Source organism: Felis catus, chromosome A1 (genome assembly GCF_018350175.1).
Source record: "Felis catus isolate Fca126 chromosome A1, F.catus_Fca126_mat1.0, whole genome shotgun sequence".
Taxonomy (NCBI): Eukaryota; Metazoa; Chordata; class Mammalia; order Carnivora; family Felidae; genus Felis; species Felis catus.
Window position 1 is genome coordinate 160,175,756 of NC_058368.1, and position 22,508 is coordinate 160,198,263.

General features: G+C 35.6%; 1 long non-coding RNA gene across 2 annotated transcripts in view; it reads left to right on the forward strand.

Annotated features, from left to right (window-relative positions):
* The window catches only part of LOC109502464, a 97,124-nt gene that overhangs the window by 57,571 nt on the left and 17,045 nt on the right, over positions 1 to 22,508 (forward strand). For both annotated transcript variants that reach the window (XR_006583396.1, XR_006583397.1), the window contains exon 5: positions 15,128 to 15,210. This is a non-coding gene — a long non-coding RNA (uncharacterized LOC109502464). The remainder of the gene's footprint in view (positions 1 to 15,127; positions 15,211 to 22,508) is intronic.

Genomic DNA, 22,508 nt, shown 5'->3' on the forward strand with positions numbered 1-22,508 from the left:
GTTCCCAACCCGTGGATGCAAACTTTCTCCTAGTAGCTGTACTGCTCGAAACGAGGCCAGGATTAGGTCTTCCTGCATTCACAGAAGGACTGAGTTATTGTGTCCCAAAGCTACAATTCTCCTGTCCCTTTCCCTTTTCTTGCCTGAGAAGATGTCTCCTTAGAAGATGTCTTTTGGAGTTATTTGTTCATCTTACCCTGACTTGGCAAGAATATACAGAGGCTGTTGTTCACCTCAGATTTTTTTTCTTTGTAAAATAAAAGGGTTACAATACATGACTTCTAAGGTTTATTACAGTTATAATAATCTATGAGTTTACAAATAATAGAAGTAATGTACAAGTAAGTGACATTAGTGGTGAAATGGAGTGAAGGGACATCAGTCCAATTGCATTTTCAAGCTTTAAAGGGTTGCTGTGGACAATTTAGATAAATACCTGGCTTCCAAGGATATCTAGGTCTATATCACATGAAATAAGTCTAGTTCCTGGAAAAAAGATAAATAGTTAGTAATTATATTATTAACATTTTATTCATTTTTGATACTAAATTTCATGTTCTGTATCACAAACATGTATCTATATCTGTCTATATCTACACCTTCATATACATACATATCTATATGTAGCTACTATGTAAAGGAAAGATTAAGGCATTATTAACAAGTTTAATTTGCTTTGAAACATTAATAGTAAAATTAATATTTTCATCCAGTAGTCTTAATTTTCGTGCATTTTTTTCCAAAAATAAAGCACTGTTCTGTAAATTAAACACTCAAATTGCTCAAAATGTGGCAGTAACAATAAATAAAGTTTTAGGAAGGCAGTTGAAGGATTCTAAGTAAAAAAGAATTCTTTAGATTAAGTAGATACCTTTAGCTTCTCTCCTGTCCATATTAGCATGGTTAAAAAAAAATGCCATAAAACTGCCAGCAGAGGTCCTCAGCCACATAGTTTATCAATTCTACTTACTGAAAAATCTCTCTCCCTATGGTGTAACAGTGATTTCAAGGACTCCTTTGCTTACTGCGGATAACTAATCACAATGAATGGCCTACAGGCAGGCTTAAACTACTAATTTAAAAAGATATATTTAAGTTAAAAATACAATTAATATGTACAACAGTGTATAATGTGCTGGAAAACATTATAGAGATACAAAAGAACTAGGAAATAAAAATGCAAGTTAACCTGTTTTGAAATTGGTGGTTTTAGAGAAATTCAGCAGATAAAAGTTAAGAATGGTGATCTGCTTTGTTTTTTTTTCCCTCATTTTAATCCATTGTTCTATTTCTGGGAGGAAAATAAAAGGATTCATATAGGAACTGTTTTAGGTAAAAATTCTGAATAGTACATGTTTTTTTCATTAAAGATGAATTTTAGATTTAAAAAAAATATTTAATATTTATTCATTTTTGAAAGAGAGAAAAAAAAGCTAGAGCTGGGGAGGGGCAGAGGGAGGGGCAGAGCCTCACAAGTGGGCTCTGGCTGGCATGGGCTTGAACTCAGGAACCGTGAGATCATGACCTGAGCTGAAGTTGGATGGTCAACCCACTGAGCCACCCAGGCGCCCCTAAAGATGAATTTTAAAAAGGAAATAAAATAATCAGAAATAGAAATACATAGTGGGAGATTATTGTTTTTTGAAATAATTAGATGCTTTTTGAATTGCCAGTCTTCCTGATCCCTTTCTTTTTTGTCTTCACAAAAGACAAAAGAATTATTATTATAAATTCTCTTAAAAAGAAATGGTAGATAGAGTGGCCACCAGAGAAACAGACATCTTTGTTGATAGCGCTTACTGTTTCTTGGTGTTGTGCTGGCATTAGTTAACAATGTATGCAGAATATCCCAAACCCACATTTGGCCAGAAGACAAAATCGAATTTGATATAATGGGCAAAGCCTCTTTCTCTCTGGACTTCAGCTTCCTCGTCTGTGTGATGTCTGAAGGTGTGGGTTGTGTTTGTGCAGGGCATGTGTCAAAGAGGGTGGGTAAAGAAGTCTAACTCCATGGCCTGACGTAGACACAAATGCTAAGCATGTGGAGTAGGTGTTATCTCATGGCTAAGAAGCAATATAATGGGGGTTAGGAAGGAAAGATTCAAAGAGGGGAAATTATGGTAAATAATCTCAAAGTAAAAAAAAAAGGAGAAAGATACTTCTAAAGAACTGTCTTCTCACCTTAAAATATCTTTTTGAGGCTATTTTTCTGACATTCCTCTGCTTCCTATCTTTTTTTTTTTTTTTTTTTTTTTTTGGTCCCTGGCTGCCTTGGGAATTGCAAAGTCTTTAGAAGTCAAACAGAAACTAGCTAATAATGGGAATATGGGAGACATTCTTGGCTTTTCTAAAGTGTTGATCTAGGAGACTCCAAGTATCTATGCAAAATAAACAATCTTTTAAGATGTTTTAAAAAAGCTTCTGCAGATGAGGCAGGTGGAACTTAATTAAATTCTTAGTAGCTTTTAGAGCACATAAACATCTTTGGAGAAGGACTTGTTTCTTCTACTTCCTTCTATACCTCAACCAGCATAACCAAGTAAGAAAGAGTAAGCAAAGAGAATACTGTTGTCATTTTTAATTTGTTTGATGACTGTGACTGTTCATTTTCTTTCTAAAAACCCAGGATCTCCGATATTCTCAGTGCTACCCAGAATGATTTGAGTAACTAATTTTCATATACACAGCGGTATAATAGGCATAGGCATGCAGGGTCAGTTATCAAAGGCTTTGGTTTTACATAAAGATGTTCGTGATACATATAATGTTTTATTAATTCAAATGCTGTATATACATAGTACAGCATTTTCTCGGTGCATTAAAAATGATGTTTAAGTGTATATATTTAATTTTTATGTCTTTTTTTCATAAACCTCTTATGTGCTAGTGTTTATCTGAGGCATTCCCTTTTACGCAATGTTCTTTGAACAATATTTAGACTCCTGAATAGCAATAACTATCTCTAAAATATTCAATGGCCAAGTGAAAAATATAATAAAGTGAAATTATTATATGACATATTGCAAAGAGTTATACACAAACTCAAAAACATGTCTGTTTTATATACAAATTAGATCTTAGATTATGTCCAACCATATTATTGAATCCTTAAAATAATATTCATGAGACCCAGAAGCTTATGTATTATTTTATAATTATGTTCATATTTACTCTTATATTCTCTTCAGATGGAAAGTGAATCTATAAATCTCATGACTTATTTTGGTAGATTTTACTTTAATTCTATGGCTGTTATCCTATGTTTTGGTGTTTTCCTGTGACTTAGAAAAGCTGAGGGAATTGGATTTTATTGTTCTCAATTTTCTTAAAATATCTTAAAATGTCTTAAAATATGGGTTAAAATATTATCTTTTTCTTACCAACTAAACTCAAATAAAATGAATCAGACTGCTCATTTATAAATCAAAGCTGAGGCATTTATTGCTCAAGAGTCATGATGCTCTTTTCTCTGTATTTCTTAATCAGTGGGGCTTCTAATCTAGCATGGTATCTACTATTCTTCTTTAGGGCAAAAGAAAAGCTAGGGGACCTGGCTAGTGTCCCTCAGGGACTGGCATTGGAAAAGCACTATACATTGGCCAGGGTGTGACAAAAGCTACTTAGAGTTCCTTCCTTACACAAGTGAATGTTCTAAGACACATTCGGAATAAAGTGGAAATCATGAAATTACTTGTGAGGGGTGAGTTTTAGAAGCCTTATTTTCTTTTAGTGCTTGAAAATTTAGTCAGTAATACCCAGAGTACGACCATTTCTTTTCACATATTTCAAAGCCATTTTATACTCATTTACTCCTGTTTAGTTCCTAGCTGATGAGTTACTTGCAACCCTTAATCTTTCTCACCTCATTAGTTTTCAATTTTGCACACCAAATATCTTCAAAGATGACTGCTGCCTTGCTATAGAGAAATGCTGATGTGCTCAGGCTAAGTTACAGAGAAGAGTTGAAGGGGGAAGGAGACACAGGGAAAACAGGCAACTTCTTCAGCAAGGCCGTTTAACTGTAGAGGTGGTTTGGTTTCTAAACCCCCACGTTGGAGTTAGACATTGGCATTCTGGAGAGTGATGGTGGTAGTTTTGGGACAATTTGATCTGCGGGACATATTAAAAATAGAAATAATTTTTAAAATGAAGTTTAAGTTTAAAATTTTCACATTAATATTGATTACTGATTTCCATCATATTAGATGGGCAAGAAGCGTTATTCTGAAATTAAATCAAACCCAAACAAACAAAAAACGCAGAAAACTTACAACATTTGATTGTGTTAAGAACTTTTACACTAAGATAGAGGCAAATATCCTGGGCCAGTATATAGTCCAGATTATTATTGATATTATTATAAATCATTTTTATGTCATTGTCAGTAACTCAACACAGGTATGTGTGCAAATAAAGAGACTATCTTGTTATTTTGTTAAAGGGACAATTTGAAGATCTTCTCCTGCTCCTAAAATTATTTTTGCCTTTTGGATATTTATTACTTCTATTTTATGGGAAAAAAGGGAAATACAATCTCTTTCCAATGCTATACTAACTTTTCCAGGATGTAAAAAAAAATGTTAAATCAAGGAAGGATTAAATTTAACATTTATTAAGTGCACATTTAATTAGATATGATGGCATAGGAGATAAGTTGACTGGTATGTATCCCATTCTTTTTTTTTTTTTTTTTTTTTACAGATCTTGTTCCTGGTACTATCTGTCCAATAGAGGCAGTAAGACTAAATGTATTTTTCAACATTTTTATTTGTTTTTTGTGGTAGTGGTGGGGAATATGGGAGGAAGTTGGTCTGCCTTATGATCTGTTTTGGGCTGTGAAAGAAGCTAGACAGAGAGGAAACAAAAACTTCAGAAAAAGAAGGTCAGTCTATATGCTTGCCTCTGTCCACAGTTTTGCCCTTCTACATTTATCAAATATATGAGAATTAATTGGGACAGAATATTGAAATATATCTAGTTTCTAAATTGTTCTATAGTACTGAAGTTTAAAAAATAAATAGAGGGGCGCCTGGGTGGCTCAGTCGGTTGGGCGTCCGACTCGGCTCAGGTCATGATCTCGCGGTCTGTGAGTTTGAGCCCCGCGTCGGCCTCTGCGCTGACAGCTCAGAGCCTGGAGCCTGTTTCAGATTCTGCGTCTCCCTCTCTTTCTGACCTTCCCCCATTCATGCTCTGTCTCGGTCTCAAAAATGAATAAACATTAAAAAAAATTTAAAAAAATAAATAAAAAAATAGGTAGAGTTGACAAGGGGCTGGTGGAAAAGATATATTTGTTTATAAACTCTTTCTTTAAGCTTCCCTATTCTTTTCATTTTAGAAAATAGCATGATAGGAGTGCCTGGGTGGCTCCCTCAGTTGGTTAAGCATCTGACTTCAGCTTAGGTCATGATTTCATGGTTTGTGAGTTCGAGCCCCAAGTTCTGCATTGAACTCTGCTGTCAGTGCAGAGCCTGCTTCAGATCCTCTGTCCCTCTTTCTGCCCCTCCCCTGCTCATGCCCTTTCTCTCTCTCTCACTTTCTAAAATAAATAAACATTATAAAAAAGAAAATAGCATGATATTTTCCCCCACACAAGAAAATGATATTTTCTTGTCATTTAAATGTTGTCAATATACAAAAATATTTTACCTAGAATTTTATTCATTATGAATTTATATTAATTTGAAGAGGGATTTCACTGAAATTTACTTTTATGTTTTTAATGAAAAAAAGTTTGCTAAGAATGTTAATGGTAAGTGACGTTTGAATGGTACATCTTCCTAATTAGGTAAACGAATTATTTTCAGCCAGAATAGAAATGCTCTAAACATAATATGGTACAGTTGCTATTTATGAAATAACTATCTAGATTACATTTCAGGTAAGCAGTAATTTAATTAAAAATTTTCTTTAATGTTTGTTTATTTTTGAGGAAGAGAGACAGAGCATGAGTAGGGGAGGGGCAGAGAGAGAGAGAGAGGGAGCACAGAATCTGAAGCAGGCTCAGGCTCTGAGCTATCAGCACAGAGCCCAACGAGGGACTAGAATCCACAAACTGTGAGATCATGACCTGAGCCGAAGTCGGACTCTTAACCGACTGAGCCATCCAGATGTCCCAACAGTAATTTAATTAAAGTCATTCTTATGTATTCATTGAAGTAAGACTTTAATGTTGGGTAGCTCAATTAATATATACAACTGGAATAATAAACCTGTGCACTTAATATTATTTTATATTTATAATTATATATATAAAAACACTTTCATTGGTAAGATAGTTATTTCTTTTTACAATTAATAAAAACTTGATTAAGTTTTATAGTATCAGTTTTTCAAAAGGCACTAAAGGACAAGAAAGATTTTGAAACAGTTAAGAGGCCAATTGAATTTTTCATTAAACTCCTTATAGTTAAAAAGATTACATTGCAAGTTACTTTTACACACTGAGGTAGAATCTTGGCAAAATATATTTTTTAAATCTCTGGAGATTGTAATATTGATTATGTAAGCATTCTAAAGTAATTGCTGGAAGTGTGGTTACTTTGATTATTTTTAATAGAAAACACTGTAGAGTATTAAAATAATATCAACAGTGCAGTAGTAGAAAAACAGTATATTATTACAAAACAGGATTAATCTTGTGGTTGAATCACTAAGCATGTCTGAGTCTCAATTTCCTAATCTGTAATATGAAGAATTTGGGCTGAATGATACGTAGGGTTACCTAAAATTCCAAAATAGTATATATCTATAGTATTACTATCACATAGCCTCAAAGAACATCAGTATCATGTAATTTTGTATATATTTAAAACAGCAAGACTTTTGGGATATGAGTTTATTTATGAAGTTAGTTTATTAGATCAAACATTTCATTTTGAGAAAACTACTGAACTATCATTGTTACCACTGAAGGAAAAGCTACTATTGTCTTTCCTGGTGGAGTAAATGATATGCCATCTGAAGTTTGATTCTATTGTTGCCACTCATGTTTGGGGACACCTGAAGAAACCAAAGTGGCTTCTTACTATTGGTTACAGTTGGTATTGCTGTTATCAAAGGATGCAATCAGTTATTTGGAGTGAGACGTTCAATACTTTCCTTCCTGCATGCAACATTTTAAAAACCTTGCTTGGAAGAGAAGTTTATATTTCACACAGGAGCTAGTGATCCTTTTGAATTGGAATTATGCTTGTGTTGTCATGACAACATAGGATTCCATGCTCCTGCTTTCTACAATGTCTATTTCTCCAAGTCTGGGTGTTTTTAAGTGTTTTATTCATTGGTGACAGTGTGTGGTTATTGGCATCAAGAAAATAGTTCAGCCAGATGACATCAGCGGTGTGTGTCAACTTTGAATTTCTAGAATACATTGAGCATTTCAAAGAAGGTGATTACAGTGTCCCTTTGAAGAAGGAGGTGAGATACTGTTGCTTTATATATTAATTAGTATATTTGATGCTAGCGGCTGTATCAAGCAACCACCGTTTGTCAGTGGTTTAGCACAACAAAGGATTTTTTTTCTTGCTCGTGGCAGATGTGAACAGGGCAAATGTCTAACAGAGAGTGACTTGTCTTTGTTGACCCTAAGAGATTACTGTAAGTCCTCCACAGTATCTCCTTCATCTGCCTAGCTAAGAAGGAAAGAGAGAAAGCATGCAGAATTGTACAGGTTGTTTTACAGCTAGTTTGGGAAGTGGCTTACATAAATTATGGACACATTCCACTGACCAGAACCCAATCATGTAACCCTAACTAACTGCAAGAAAGGCAGGGGTATGGTATGTAGTCTTACCACGGCCCAGAAAGAGAAATGGGACCAACAAGCAGTCTGTCTTTGCCATTGTGGCTTTTTGTTTACAAATATTTAATTTAATTAGAATTTAATTAGAATATCTTTGGAGAAATTTAGATCTCTACTTCTATTTACTGTTCACTTTGAATCATGAACAGGTGCTAGCTGATATATTAATTAAAATTTATTCTTGTTGCTTTTTCATGAAAGATTTATTCACTTTTCCTTTGCTTTACAATTTGGGTATTCTAAATTTAACCATTAAGGTCTTATTTTTCATATTTCTTGCTACCTTATAATCTCACTTTGTCAAGCTCTTTGCTTCTGTTGAAGAGAAATCCATAACTTACAAAGAAATAATCATAACAAGACTTTTGTAATTCCTTAGAGGCCAGATGAACTTCATTTGAAGTAATTTAAATTATTTTGTTCTGAAATATCACTTTTAGTTTACTTATCTGATAATTCAGAAACATGTTCTTAATGATGTCTTTTCTGTTCCTTATATCTGCAGTGAGTGTATAGCCATGTGTGACCAGTTACAAGTGTCCACAAATTCTTTGAGGCTGAAGAGCTATGGTTCTTAGCATAGATGCTCTTGGAATGAGGCCGTGGTAGTGTAAAACTCAAGTCCCATGTACAGGCCATATTTAGGAGTTCTGAAGAACAGCTTCAGTTGATCTCCCAGCCTACAGCCAGTATCAGTTTTCAGCCATGTGAGGCAGCCATCTTAGATGTTGGTCCAGTAGATCCTTTAGATGACTTTAGCCCCAGCTGCTTTCTGGATGTAATCGATGGGATATTTAAAGTGAAAACTGTTTGACTCTTCCAGCCATGTCAGAAATATGAGAGAGAATAATACATTGTTGTTTTATGTGATAATAAAAACTTGGAACATCATATATTTATTAAGATTTTATTCCTAAAAAGTTTCTAATACTATCACAAGTTTTTGCCAATCTTTGAATATGGTTGAACAACCTTTGGATTTTGAGAAATGAACATGAATCACATTTCTTTCTATTATCTATCTATCTATCTATCTATCTATCTATCTATCTATCTATCTATCATCTCTTTATGTTAATTGCAGTGTAGCTTCCAGATGGGATAAGTGGTTAGATTACTATTTGAGGCTGAGTGTCATTGCCAAGAACTGAGTTCAATAAAATGTATTTCTCAAGGTTGGCAGCAGACAATATTCTTAGAGTTTTCTGGGTCACTGTCATAAACCAGAATTCTAAGAACATAATAATTTAGTTTAAAGGAACATGAAGCTCAATAGTTTGTTCCTGGAAGCAGTGTCAAAAAATACTTGGTGGGAAAGTTTTGTATTCATGGAAAAATTGCATACTTGAAGCTGTGTAGGAAATAGGAGATGCAAACATTACTAGTCAAATAATGTGAATACAGGCAGGTCAAGCTGTATGTAGGTTATAATGACTTCTATTCCTTATATAATCCTTATATTGCATGACTTGAAAGAGTCAGTAAGGATCAGATTACCTTAAGTACATACTTCTCTCAGATAGGAGTCTAAATACTGAAATATGAGCATTTCAGATCAATCATTTGCATTTATTTCTCCAAGATGTCCATTCAAGTGTGAATATTCTTTGGAGAATATTACTTGAACAAATTCATGTTCAGGTATTAGGGATTTTCAGATATAATCTTTCTCCTATAGGGAGAACAGTCTTCAAGGCATTGGTGTTCTTATTTAAAGAGCCTTTAAAGAGTTGGTGTTGCTCTTGACATGATGCTGAGTATTGAAATGGAGAAGAAGAGATGATTAGGAAGATGCGTACTTCCTAATTTTATCTGAGCTTATGCTAAATACACTGTGTACTTAAAATTCTATACATGCCACATTCTGCTGGTCTTCTTTGAAGTCATGTGCTCTTTGAGACAGGTTCGTACATTGTACAAATTTTAGAAAATACTAATATAGCAAGTTATTAGCATTTATTAAAACCTACTATTAACTAGTAAGCATTCCTTTTTACCAGTCTTATTCCAGGGCATATGTAAATTTTTAGAAAATGCCAGTGTGAATCCTGAACAGAACATGTTAGTGTTTTCTTCACCAGGCACATGTTTAGAATTATGATTCTTTTGGCAGTTCTTTAATATGTTGTGTGTAAATGGAATAATAACCTAAGAGAACAGTTTCTCTAGATAGTACAGCTAAAGTAATTTCACTGGCAGACTCCCTTTCCTCGTAATCATCCCATTCTTTGGGAGCATACTGCCATCTAGCTAGAGACTACATTTCCCAGAATTCTTTTAGTTGAGAGTTCCTACATGACTAATTTATCACCAGTGGGAATGGAATAGATATGATGAAGACAACTTCTGTCTCATTTGCTTAAAAATAAAAAAAGTATTCCAGTTTTCCTCTCTTTTGCTTCTTGTGAGTATGAACATCATGTGTTTTTGATCCAGTTTCAAGAACGTAGATGAAAATAATACCTTAGGAGAGTGGTGGAGTAAGTAGATAAAAGGGTCCTGTTATCCCGAAGGACCTTGTGGATCAGAGCTACCCCAGCAGCAGTGAATCCTCCCCTTGGGATCATTATGTGAAAAAGAAGTAAACTGTATCTTATATAACCATTAGTTTTAAAAAAAAATCACTTTGTCCAAGTACCTTAGCCTTTACTGTAACTAACATACCTCACCTTTTGTGATTAAAATGAATATTCTCTTCTGTGGAAGAGCTCAACATATAGCCTTGTGTATATGGTTGCCAATTACTTCAGTAATTCAAAGATGTTAAAAAAAGTTCTGAAAATGGTGTACTAAGTTAAGAATGTAGACTCAGTGGGAACGATGGGCATTCAGGAGGTAGGCCCAGTGGGAAGGCATCAAATTTCTTCCTGTCAAATATTCCTTATTTTTATTGTTCACTTGTCTTTTTTTTATTAAAAAAAATTTTTTTTTTCAACGTTTATTTATTTGTGAGACAGAGAGAGACAGAGCATGAACGGGGGAGGGGCAGAGAGGGAGGGAGACACAGAATCGGAAGCAGGCTCCAGGCTCTGAGCCATCAGCCCAGAGCCTGACGCGGGGCTCGAACTCACGGACCGCGAGATCGTGACCTGGCTGAAATCGGACGCTTAACCGAATGCGCCACCCAGGCGCCCCCACTTGTCTTTTTTTAAACTTAGACTTCTATAGCTGCTTAATAGGTATCTCTTTCACTCACTTCCTATGTCCTTACTTTATTCTAAGTACTGGAGAAATTAAGGAAGTATTGGCTCTGATTTCAAGAAGCTCATGCCATTGTCTATTTTGATAAATATCATCTCCTCAAACTCAGAACAGTGCCTACTGTGTAGGGTATTTGATGAATATTTGAAGACTGGATGAATATAATTGATGAGAAAAGATATATAGAGAAAAGCTTAGTAATATGAGACAGTATTGGAATGACAAGTGGCCTTGAAATAAGAGCTATGGAGTTTAGAATACTGAGAGTCATCAGTAGAGTACATGCATCTGAAGGCTGTATGAGATTTGGCTGGAGAGAGTTTATGTTGGTTTATAGAGACAGAAAGAGATAGCATGTATACAGTTAAAAGCAATATAATCTCTGTTCAGTAGAAATTTCCTCAATGATGGAAGAATTCTATTTCTGCACTGTCTGTATGGTACCAAGTAGCCATATGTATATAATTATATAAAATTAGCTCTACATAATTTCACTTAATTACAAAGAACATTTAAATAGCCACATGGGGTAATGGCTACCATATTGAGGGCATAGGTATAGATAATTCAAATGTAAGGGCATATATGCAGCGATTCAGCTATAAGAATGAGCTGGGTAAGTATTGGGCATAATGAGTGCCTGAACTCAGTAACTAAAGTGACCGAAGTGGGCGTATGGAAGTTTAAAATCTAACATAAGGCTCAGGAAGGGTATATGTCTTCCTGGTGGGCCAGGAAGCTGCTATGTTTGCACTGGATTTGCCATGGCCCTATTATAGTTGTGCACACATGCACGACCTTGAAATGAGAGCTAGTTATTGAAAGATATTGAGAAAACTAAAGGAGGCAGTCAAGATTTTTAAACTGAAGTCTGTGTTTAAATCCAAGTTACTATCTTTTAAAAATGTATAGTTCTGAGATTATGTGTATCAAGACATCCAACTCCCTTTACAGGAGTTTTCCTTAAGCTATTTGTTTCATGGGAAGCCGTGGCTTGCTAGGTAGTTAATGAAATTATTTATTTCATGGAAAGCCGGGGACAACATTCTTTGAGTGTAAATATTTTCTAGGAAATTATGATTTGTGAAAATAGAATCTAAAATGGTTTCCTTAAATCTGCTGTAATTTGTTTGAAAGTTGTACATTATTTGTGTCAACTTGCTCCAAAAGATGTTTTTTATCCTTATTATGGATAGTGCTGGTAGTTAAAATTTAGCGAGCACAGTTGTGAAATGTATTCTAGTATGTTCAATTTTGCACATTTATGTGGGAAGGAGAATTGAATGAGAAGAGAAGATGGAAATGAAGGAAGGAAAGATGAGAAAACAGGACAGGGGATATATTTACTGACTTGCCTGATGGAATATCTGCTGATTTTGAATATTTGAGGCCAAGTTCGCTATTCCTGAGATGCATGCAAGTGAAAAGGAACAGCAGCAAGACCTCTCTAAAGTGAGAAGTATCAGAGTGTGATAAATCTCCCAGCTGTCATGGTGTCCTGCATAGTATAAGCAATGTGCATTTTCTGTGATATGGGAAAATGGAAGTGGATGGGCAAAGAGAATATTTTTCCTTCCAGATATCAAGGTCATTTTATGAGATGTAAAGACAGAAGTGTCTTTGGGAGGAATTCTGCTCACTCCCAGCGAGCTTTTATCGATCTACTATAAAAAGCCAATTTCTACTTTCATATGTGTAGAACTCCTATTGAGGTCAAAGGTAAAGGACACACCTGGATCCAAAAGAGATGTTTTAGCTTGAATTTTCTAAAAATAAATTTCAGCAGGAAAAAAGTTAATATGAAATATTAAGCCCAGAAGTTTCATTCCACACAGTGATATCTCTGTAATGTTTCTTTCCTCTGCAGGAAACTTGATCCACTCTATATTTGTTTTGAAATTGCTTGGTTGGTCCATCTATCTCACTTCCAAAGATTACCTTTATTCTCCTCCTCAGCCATTTAAAGGAAAAGACAGAAAAGAAAATGTCCAACACAAAGCCTGCCAGAAACTTGAGTTTTTAATTTGAAGCTATTTGTTTTACTATTAAGTAGTAACAGTTGAGTAGTTTGGGGCAAGCTACATTAAACCCTTTGATATTCAGATTTAGCAGTTTTAGATTGGGCATAATGATCCCTGTCAATTGTTGATGAAAGAATTCAATAGGGCTTTTTGTGTTGCTGTTTTTAAATGGAAAATATTCATGGTTCAAGCCAGATGAGTTTTTGTGCCCTTCTATTTGCAATCTTGCCTTCATTTATATTAGACCAGTTATTGGGTGCTTACTGTGTTAAAGATATTCTTCAGGTCCCATTGTAAAGAAGAGTTTTGTGATTGGAGTAAAATCAGTTTTTAAAAGAAATCCTAACAAAGATTTTTGATTTTTTGAGTAATTTTATTTTTCAATGAAACATATTTCTAAATTTTTAATTGATTTCTGACAAAGAAATTTTTCCCCACCTTGCTGGAACACTTATATTTCTTTAGAATATAAAGAATTAAGGGGCACCTGGGTGGCTCAGTGGGTTGAGTCTGATTTCATTCGGCTTAGGTCATGATTTCATGGTTTGTGAGTTTGAGCCCCGTGTTGGGCTCTGTGCTGACAGCTCAGAGCCAGGAGCCTGCGCTGACAGCTCAGAGCCTGGAGCCTGCTTCGGATTCTGTGTCTCCCTTTCTCTGCTCCTCCTCTTCTCTCTCTCTCTCTCTCTCTCTCTCTCTCTCTCTCTCTCCCTCAAATATAAATAAACATTACAAAAAATTAAAAAGAAAAAAAAGAATTTAATCCTATGGCTCCAGAAGTCTTGATAACAGAGTCTTCAGCAGACAGTCCATCCCTGATCCCTGATTCTGTCCCAAAATCTGGACCTGTAGAAAAGCTGTGGACACCCTCACAACAATTTAATGTAGTAATTGAATTAGCCTCTCTTGGGGGTAGTAACGACCTCTTTAAGCCTTCTGAAAAGTCTGCTGGGACTCTATACATCAAGGCTGGAAGCAAAGGGGCTTCTTGGACTTTCTGGTGAATTTTGGAATTGCAACATTATGTGCAGGATCAAGAGTCCATCTGAAAGACTGGCTAGGTGTATGACTTATGGTTATGATTATTCACCTTGTTATTTCCTAAACACAAGTTGGACTTAATCGAACCTAAAGTATATCCCACCATAATCTTGCTCCACTAGTCCTTTTCCATTAGCAAGGTACCACTGACTGGTGGGGCAAGCTGACGGCAAAGTACAGACTGGCACCCCCCAACCTCTCCAGTGGAATATGTGTGATATTCCTTGGACACTCCTGGCTCCCCAAGAACTAAGGGAAGGGGTTTAAGTGCTTTCCATGCTCATGTGGGAAACTAAGGCAAATTAAAAATTTAAATTCCCTTACTGCCTATAGCCTACAAGTCCTTGAGACTGGCAGAGTGACCTCTCTCTAGGAGCTCAGCTGCCTCAAGGATGACACTTTGCTGGGGGCAAAAAAGAACCTTAGCTTAACATTATCCCAACCTCGAGGATCCTGTAAGTCTACTTCCTTTATATCAACTGCCCAAAGATATATGCTGGCAATCATACTCCAAGTTTATGCTCCCCCCACCGCCAGTATACATCTGAAGGGTCTCATCACTGAGGTTTTATTAAACTGTAATAAGTGGCATTTCCCTAGCAACAGCTAGCCCCTCAAGGTCCTGGAAACCTTGCTTCCAAAATACCTTCGACACTTACTCTATCTCTAACTCCCTCCCAACCTGAGGGTATATAACCAGTTACCCATCATGACCCCAGTGCAGCTCTTCCTGCCCATGGATCTTGTCCCTGTGCTTTAATAAAATCACCTTTTTGCACTAAAGATGTCTTCAAGAATTCTTTCTTGGCCATAGGCTCTGGACAACCCCATCATCACCCCAAACTTCATCACTGACAGTGCCTCTTCCCAGTGTTAACTAAGGGGTCCTTTTTTTCAGGGATGGTATATATGTGTATATGTAAATTTACACCTTGTTTCTTCAGTTTACTAGCTGTTTTCCTCTCCATTGATATATGCCATTTAACCTCCCAAAGCCCATATTACTCAAAGTTTTGAACTATTTAAAACAAGCCAAACTTCCTGTGTCCTTTTTTTTCCTGTCTAGGTTTCCGTGTTAACATTTGGTGTCCTGCATGTATCGTTCAAGAAGAATAAAAATATTCAAGGTCACTTTAAGGAACAGGACAGGTAATTCTTTACATATATATTTTTTCAAAATGGAAATTTTCAAAAATACACAAAAGAAGAGAGACTAGTGTAATGAACCTACACCTATCTTCAACAATTACCAACTTTTCCCAAATGTTTTATCACCTTTTATCTTGTTGGTCTATTTTAAAGCTAATCTAAAACATCATACCATTCTACATATAAATACACTGTTCTGCATTTCTAACATATAAAGAGAAATTTAAAATATAACTATCATGCAGTAATCATTTCTAACAAATGTAACAATAATGCTTTCATATCATTTATATCTAAAGTCCTTACATTTTTCTGATGATCTCAGTGATGTCATTTTGAAATCAGGGTCAAAAAAGTCCATAGTTGTATTTAATTATTGTGTCTCTAAAATCTCTTACTCTACTAAAGTCTTCCCTTATATGCCACTTTCTTTTGGGTAATTGATTTGTTTGAGAAATCAGTTAATTTTTCCAGTAGAATGTTCTGCATTCTGAATTTGACTGGTAGTTTTGTTGTGGTATTATTAAATGGCTGCTCTCTTCCCTGTTTCCTGTTCACTATTCATTGGAACTAGAAGCAGTATTGAGGTGGGAAAACAAAGGCAGAAGGAAATGGCAGATAAAATTAAATTTCCTTATAACCTGAAGCCCATTGACGAATACTTGAGACTGGCAAAGTAAGTTTCTCCAGGAAAAACAAACTTAGCTTGGCAATAGCTAAGCCTCCAGTATCCTGTGAGTCTTCTTTAGCAAATGAAAATTCCATTGGAAATTTCCCCTTGACTTTATCTCCCCTAGCTCCCGAATATATAACCAGTCTCTCCACAGGGTCCAGGGTAGCTCTTCCTGCCCACAGGTCCTGCTCCTGTGCTTTAATAAAATCACCTTTTTTTGCACCAAAGATGTCTTCAAGAATTCTTTCTTGGCCGTTGGCTCTGGACCCCATGAACACCTCCCATAACCTCCAAACCTCATCATTATGAGACTCAGAACCAAACTGTGAGGGAAGAATACTTCATAGTAACCACTGTGCCCTTCATAGTACATCACATCTTGAAGCCTGTTCTCCTTTGTTGATTAATGATTGATGACACTAAGATGAATCAGTTGGTTTAGGTGGAACCTCCATTATAAAGAAGACCACATGGGACCTTAACCTGTAAGATACTGTAATCACAAGATACCTTGTAGTTTTAGCACCCATTGTTGATTATTGTCCTGTAAGATACTGTAGTCACAAGATACCTTGTAGTTTTAGCACCCATTGTTGATTATGTCCTGATTCATCATTTAATTGTGATTGTAAAATGGTGATTTCTTTTTTCTTCATTAAAGGCTTTTTTAAAAATAAATTTTAAGTTTATAGAAAAGTTCAAAGTACAGTACAGGAAGATTGTTTTTTCCTATATCTTTAAAAGTTTGCTAATGATATGATGCCCAACTATCCCCTAACAATTTAGTGTGTATTTCTGGCAACAAGGACATTCTCCTACATATATTCACAACTGAAACATCAACAAGAACAAATTAATATTGACACATTACTGTCATCTAATCTTAGACCCCATTCAAATTTTGCCAAGTATCTCAGTAATGTCCTTCATAAAAAAACGATCCAGTTCAGGATCATGCATTGTCTTTAAGATCCTTTGGTTTTTTAATCTGGAACAGTTTCTCAGTAATTCCTTGATTTTCATGGCCTTGGATTTCTTGAAGTCTGTTATTTTGTAGTATGTCCTTCAACTTGTGTTTGGTATTTCCTGATGAGTAGATTTGGGTTATGCATCTTTGGCAGAAATACTATAAAAGTGGTGTTGTATTCTTGTTGCATCCTATCAGGTGACTCATGATTTTGATTTGTCCCATTACTGATGATGTTCACTTTCAATAATGATTAATGAAGATGGGGTCTGTCCAGTTTCTCCACTGTAAAGTTACTCCTTAATCCTCTGCAATTCCATTTTATGGAGAGGTTACTTCAAACTATTTAAATATTGCACTGTTTCTTGAAATTTTACATTTATTTATTAAGTTATAGTAATATGGACTGATATATAATATTTTATTTTACTCAATGAGTTATAATTCATTAATATTATTTTTAATTTTGATGCTGAAATCAATTTGACCAGAGCTCCTTGAACATTGGCCTTGTGTGCTTTTGACATGTCCCCATTATTTTTCTAGTACCTACCTACTTTATGATATAAGATGATCCAGGCATATCATGGCCTTTCATTGCTCAGCCATTTCTCCAAGAATCCCCGGTTCCTTTTTTGTGGAGATTAGTATTTAAAAACCAAGATCGGACACTGGGTGTGCTCATTGCTATTGGAATGTCACCGTTCCCAGGTCCTCTCAGTGGGCAGAGCTACATACCTATATAGATGTATACACACATGTTTGCATCAATATTTATTTCTCTTTATATCTGAATATATTGAAAATCCCTCCAATACTTCCACTGTCATCTAACATCACAGGATTTATTCTGTTTTTCTCTCTAACACTTTACTCTAAAAAAATTTTTTTTTTTACTTTTTGATTATTTCTCCTTTATGTGCTCAGTTGTTCATTGTTCCCATAACCCTTTTCTAGGCAGATGCCCCTCCCCCAACTTGAGCTTTATTGTCCTAGCAATATCTGATAGTGGTCAATGGGTTTTTTAGAAAAATATAATTGTGAAGTCCTGAACTTTTGTTTTTATAATCGAATTTGATGTGTTTAAATTTATTGTTATTCCTTTTGATGTTCAAGTTATCAGTATCTTTAGGATATTGTGAACCCCTTTATGTTGACTTCTATGTCCTTGTGACATTGACCCCATTTGTCTTGGACAGCGCTTTACTTTCTGGCACAGCAAAATGATCCAATCTGTGGTATATACTTATGTTCTAGATATGGAATAATCAAAGCCTACTCAGAAATGATATTTAAAAATCACAATCTAGGAAATAGAGGTATCATTACTGTGTAATCATTGTTTCTGGGCCTTTTCAGTGGATAGAGTTAGAAAACATACAAAGTTTATTTTTTAAGAGTAAAAAATTGTGAGTTATGATGTTTTTTATTCAAATTCGAATTTACTAGTACACAGAGTTAGATGAACATGAGCTTAAGGTTAAAATTAGACTGGAGGGGGGCACCTGGGTGGCTCAGTCAGTTGAGCATCTGACTTTGGCTCAGGTCATGATCTTGTGGTTTGTGAGTTCGAGCCCTGCATCAGGCCCTTTGCTAACAGCTTAGAGCCTGAGGCCTGTTTCAGATTCTGTCTCCATCTCTCTCTGTCCCTCCCTCACCTCACACACTATTTATCTCTCTCTCTCTCTCAAATATAAATAAACATTAAACAACAAAAAAAAACTAGATCAGAGGCCAAATCTACCCAAGAATTCTGACACCAGCTGCAAGTTTGGGACTCCCTAAGGCCATCTGACTTCAGATCAGCTGGCTACAAGTTTAGAGTCCCCATGGACTCCCTCAGGTATGAAAATTAGCTGGAATGAATCACAGAATTCATGACTGCTCTACACTTATGATTATAGTTTTACTACAGCAAAATATACAAATAGAATTTGACAAAGGAAGAAACATGCTGGGAGGAATCTGCAACCAGGGTTGGGTGGGGATTCCAAGTTTGAAGATTCCATGTTCTCAGTGGTGTGTTACTTTTGCAGAATTGATGTGTGACAATATACACATGCAGTATTGCTAACCCAGGAAGCTCACCTGAGCTTCTATGTCCAAAGTTTTTATTGAGGTTTCATGGTCTAGGTTTGATTGATCAAATCATTATCCACATGGTTGAACTCAATCTCCAGCCTCTTCTTTCCCCTGCAGGTCAAACTTGTATCATATGGCTCGAAACTCCAACATGAAGCACATGTTTAGTCTTTCTGATATGGCTAGCTAACATCTTGAATCATTTCATTAACATAATCTACCTAGAAATGCACCAGGAGTCTACTGGGCAGAATAAGCTATCAAGTATGGCCTGGATACCAAAGACACTTCTATCATTTAGGAATTCCTAAGAGTTTAAAGGTTACTTCCCAGGAGTTGGGCATATTTCTTTTTGGGGAAAATTAGTTGTTTACTACACAACAAGGTTTACTTAATGCTTTTGCTTTATAATCATGTCCCCTTTATGCTAAAACTTCTGGTTTAGTAAATATAAGAAGGCCATCTATAAGACATTATGCCAAAAAAATGAGGTCATAAATGAATATTATACTGTATGGTATAACATACAAGGGCTGGATGGGTGTGAATGAGAATAACCATAAGTAGTTTAATGGAAGAGGCAGATTAGGGTAAGTCAACTTGTTGTTATTAATAGAAACCCAAATGTAAGTTTCAACATATTAGAAGTTTATTGTTTGCTCATGTAACAGTCCAAGGGCTTCTGGGTTTCATATAGTGATCAAGAATCCAGGCTAATTGCAGAAGCTGCAGCTTAAACACATAATTTTTAAAGTTAATCTGGATATCACCATCCCAGTCTCCTGGTTGTAGGAAACAGCATGAAGCAGTGAGTGCAGGAGTCTTTATGAATTATACCCGGAAGTGACTCTGGTATGAATATGTTCCTAGCAGGAAGGTAAGAATTAATTTGGTGGTCAGTTGGCAGTCTCCATCACATGGAGCTTGAGTTGAACTTTGAAGAAGAAATATGATTGGAGAAAAAAGGAATATATTTTGGGAGAAGCTAGAGAACAGAGAGCAAGGCAGATAAGAGTCAAGTTACATGGTTGGGAGAAAGTAAATTGTTAGGAAGAGCTAGAGGCATGATTTGATAGATTGTTCCTTGAATCACATGGATTTATAAGCACTTGCTTAAAAATTAGTTTCTTCGACTAGATTATCACCTTCTTGCATGGTATCTGTCACATGGTGGATATCCAGTCAATGTTATGAAATCAGGATGCTAAATTTAATTACATAAACATTTAGTTTAATCAGAACCATGCTCCCTTTGAGAAATAACTTATCTGCCATCTTCAGGCATAAAAATTTTTATTTTTAAAAATTTATTTAAATTCTATTTAGTTAATATACAATGCAGTATTGGTTTCAGGAGCAGAATTCAGTGATTCATCATTTACATACAACACCCAGTGCTCATCATAACAAGTGCCCTCCTAGTACCCATCTGCCATCTAGCCCATCCCCCCCCACCTCCCTCTATCAACCCTCAGTTTGTTCTCTATCTTTAGACGTCTCTTATGTTTTGTTTCCCTATCTCTTTCTCCCCCCTTTCATATGTTCATCTGTTTTATTTCTTAAATTCTACATATGAGTGAAATCATATTGTATTTGTCTTTCTCTGACTTATTTTGCTTAGCATAATATGCTTTAGTTCCATCCACATTGTTGCAAATGGCAAGATTTCATTTTTTGATGACTCAGTAATATTCTATTGTGTACATATACCACATCTTCTTTTTCTTTCTTTCTTTCTTTTTTTTTTAAACTTTATTTTTTTTAATTTACATCCAAATTAGTTAGCCTATAGTGAAGCAATGATTTCAGGAGTAGATTCCTTAATGCCGCTTACCCATTTAGCCCATCCCCCCTCCCACCACCTCTCCAGAAACCCTCAGTTTGTTCTCCATATTTATGAGTCTCTTCTGTTTTGTCCCCCTCCCTGTTTTTATACTATTTTTGTTTCCTTTCCCTTATTTTCATCTGTTTTGTCTCTTAAAGTCCTCATATTAGTGAAGTCATATGATTTTTGTCTTTCTCTGACCGACTAATTTCACTTAGCATAATACCCTCCAGTTCCATCCACGGAGTTGCAAATGGCAAATGGCAAGATTTCATTCTTTTTGATTGACGAGTAATACTCCATTATATATATATATATATATATATATATATATATATATATATATATACCACATTTTCTTTATCCATTCATCCATCAGTGGACATTTGGGCTCTTTGCATACTTTGGCTATTGTTGATAGTGCTGCTGTAAACATGGGGTGCATGTGTCCCTTCGAAACAGCACACCTGTATCCCTTGGATAGATGCCTAGTAGTGCAATTGCTGGGTAGTAGGGTAGTTCTATTTTTAGTTTTTTGAGGAACCTCCATACTCTTTTCCAGAGTACCACATCTTCTTTATCCATTCAGCAGCCTATGGACATTTGAGCTTTTTCCATGGTTTTGCTATTGTTGATAATGCTGCTATAAACAACAGGGTCCATGTACCCCTTCAAATCTGTATTTTTGTATACTTTGGTTAAATACTTAGTAGTGCAATTGCTGGATCTTAGGGTAGTTCTATTTTTAACTTTTTGAGAACCCTCCAGACTGTTTTCTGAGTGGCTGCACCAGTTCGCCTTCCCACCAAAAGTGCAAAGGATGCATCAGTTTTAAAAGAGATCTCTTGAACTAATACTCTAATCAATGTGTTATATATGTATGTATGTATGTATGTATGTATGTATGTATGTATTTTAAAAGCAGAGAATTTAGGTGTATTTTAGAATGATTTACTCGGAACAACCAGATAACTTTTCATAGTTTTTATTTGCTCTTCTCTTATGCACACTGGATTTATGGTCAAAATGACCTGCATGGGGGTGCCTGGGTGGCTCAGTCGGTTAAGCATCCGACTTCAGCTCAGGTCACGATCTCGCGGTCCGTGAGTTCGAGCCCCGCCTCGGGCTCTGGGCTGACAGCTCAGAGCCTGGAGCCTGCTTCCGATTCTGTGTCTCCCTCTCTCTCTGCCCCTCCCCCGTTCATGCTCTGTCTCTCTCTGTCCCAAAAATAAATAAACGTTAAAAAAAATTAAAAAAAAAAGATCTGCATGTTATGAACAGAGATTGAAATACATTTTTTTTACTGTAAACATAGGTATTATATTTATAGTGAAGGAAGATATCTTTAAGATAGACTACAAATGAAGCTACTCAAAAGAAGAAAAATATGAAGATAGAAAAATATTAAATGATTATAGAGATGTATGAGATATAAATATCCTTTTTTATTCTTATCTCTTTATTTATTTGGAAGATGAAAAATCATTCTGAATGAAAGCACTTTGATTATAGTATTTACTATGATTTTGTGTCTACTGATATGAGTTTTGTTCTTATTTCTACTCAGAGCACAGAATTTAATAATAAAGCATAACAACACTGATAATTTTTATTCTGAGTATATAGCTTGACTTCTTAAGGATCTGAAAAAGTAGCTGAAAATATTGCAGGGAGAGAAATGACTAGGAAAAAAATTATGTGTCGCTTGGCCTATACCTCTGACTGAATTTGTTTAGAATGGAGAATTTCAG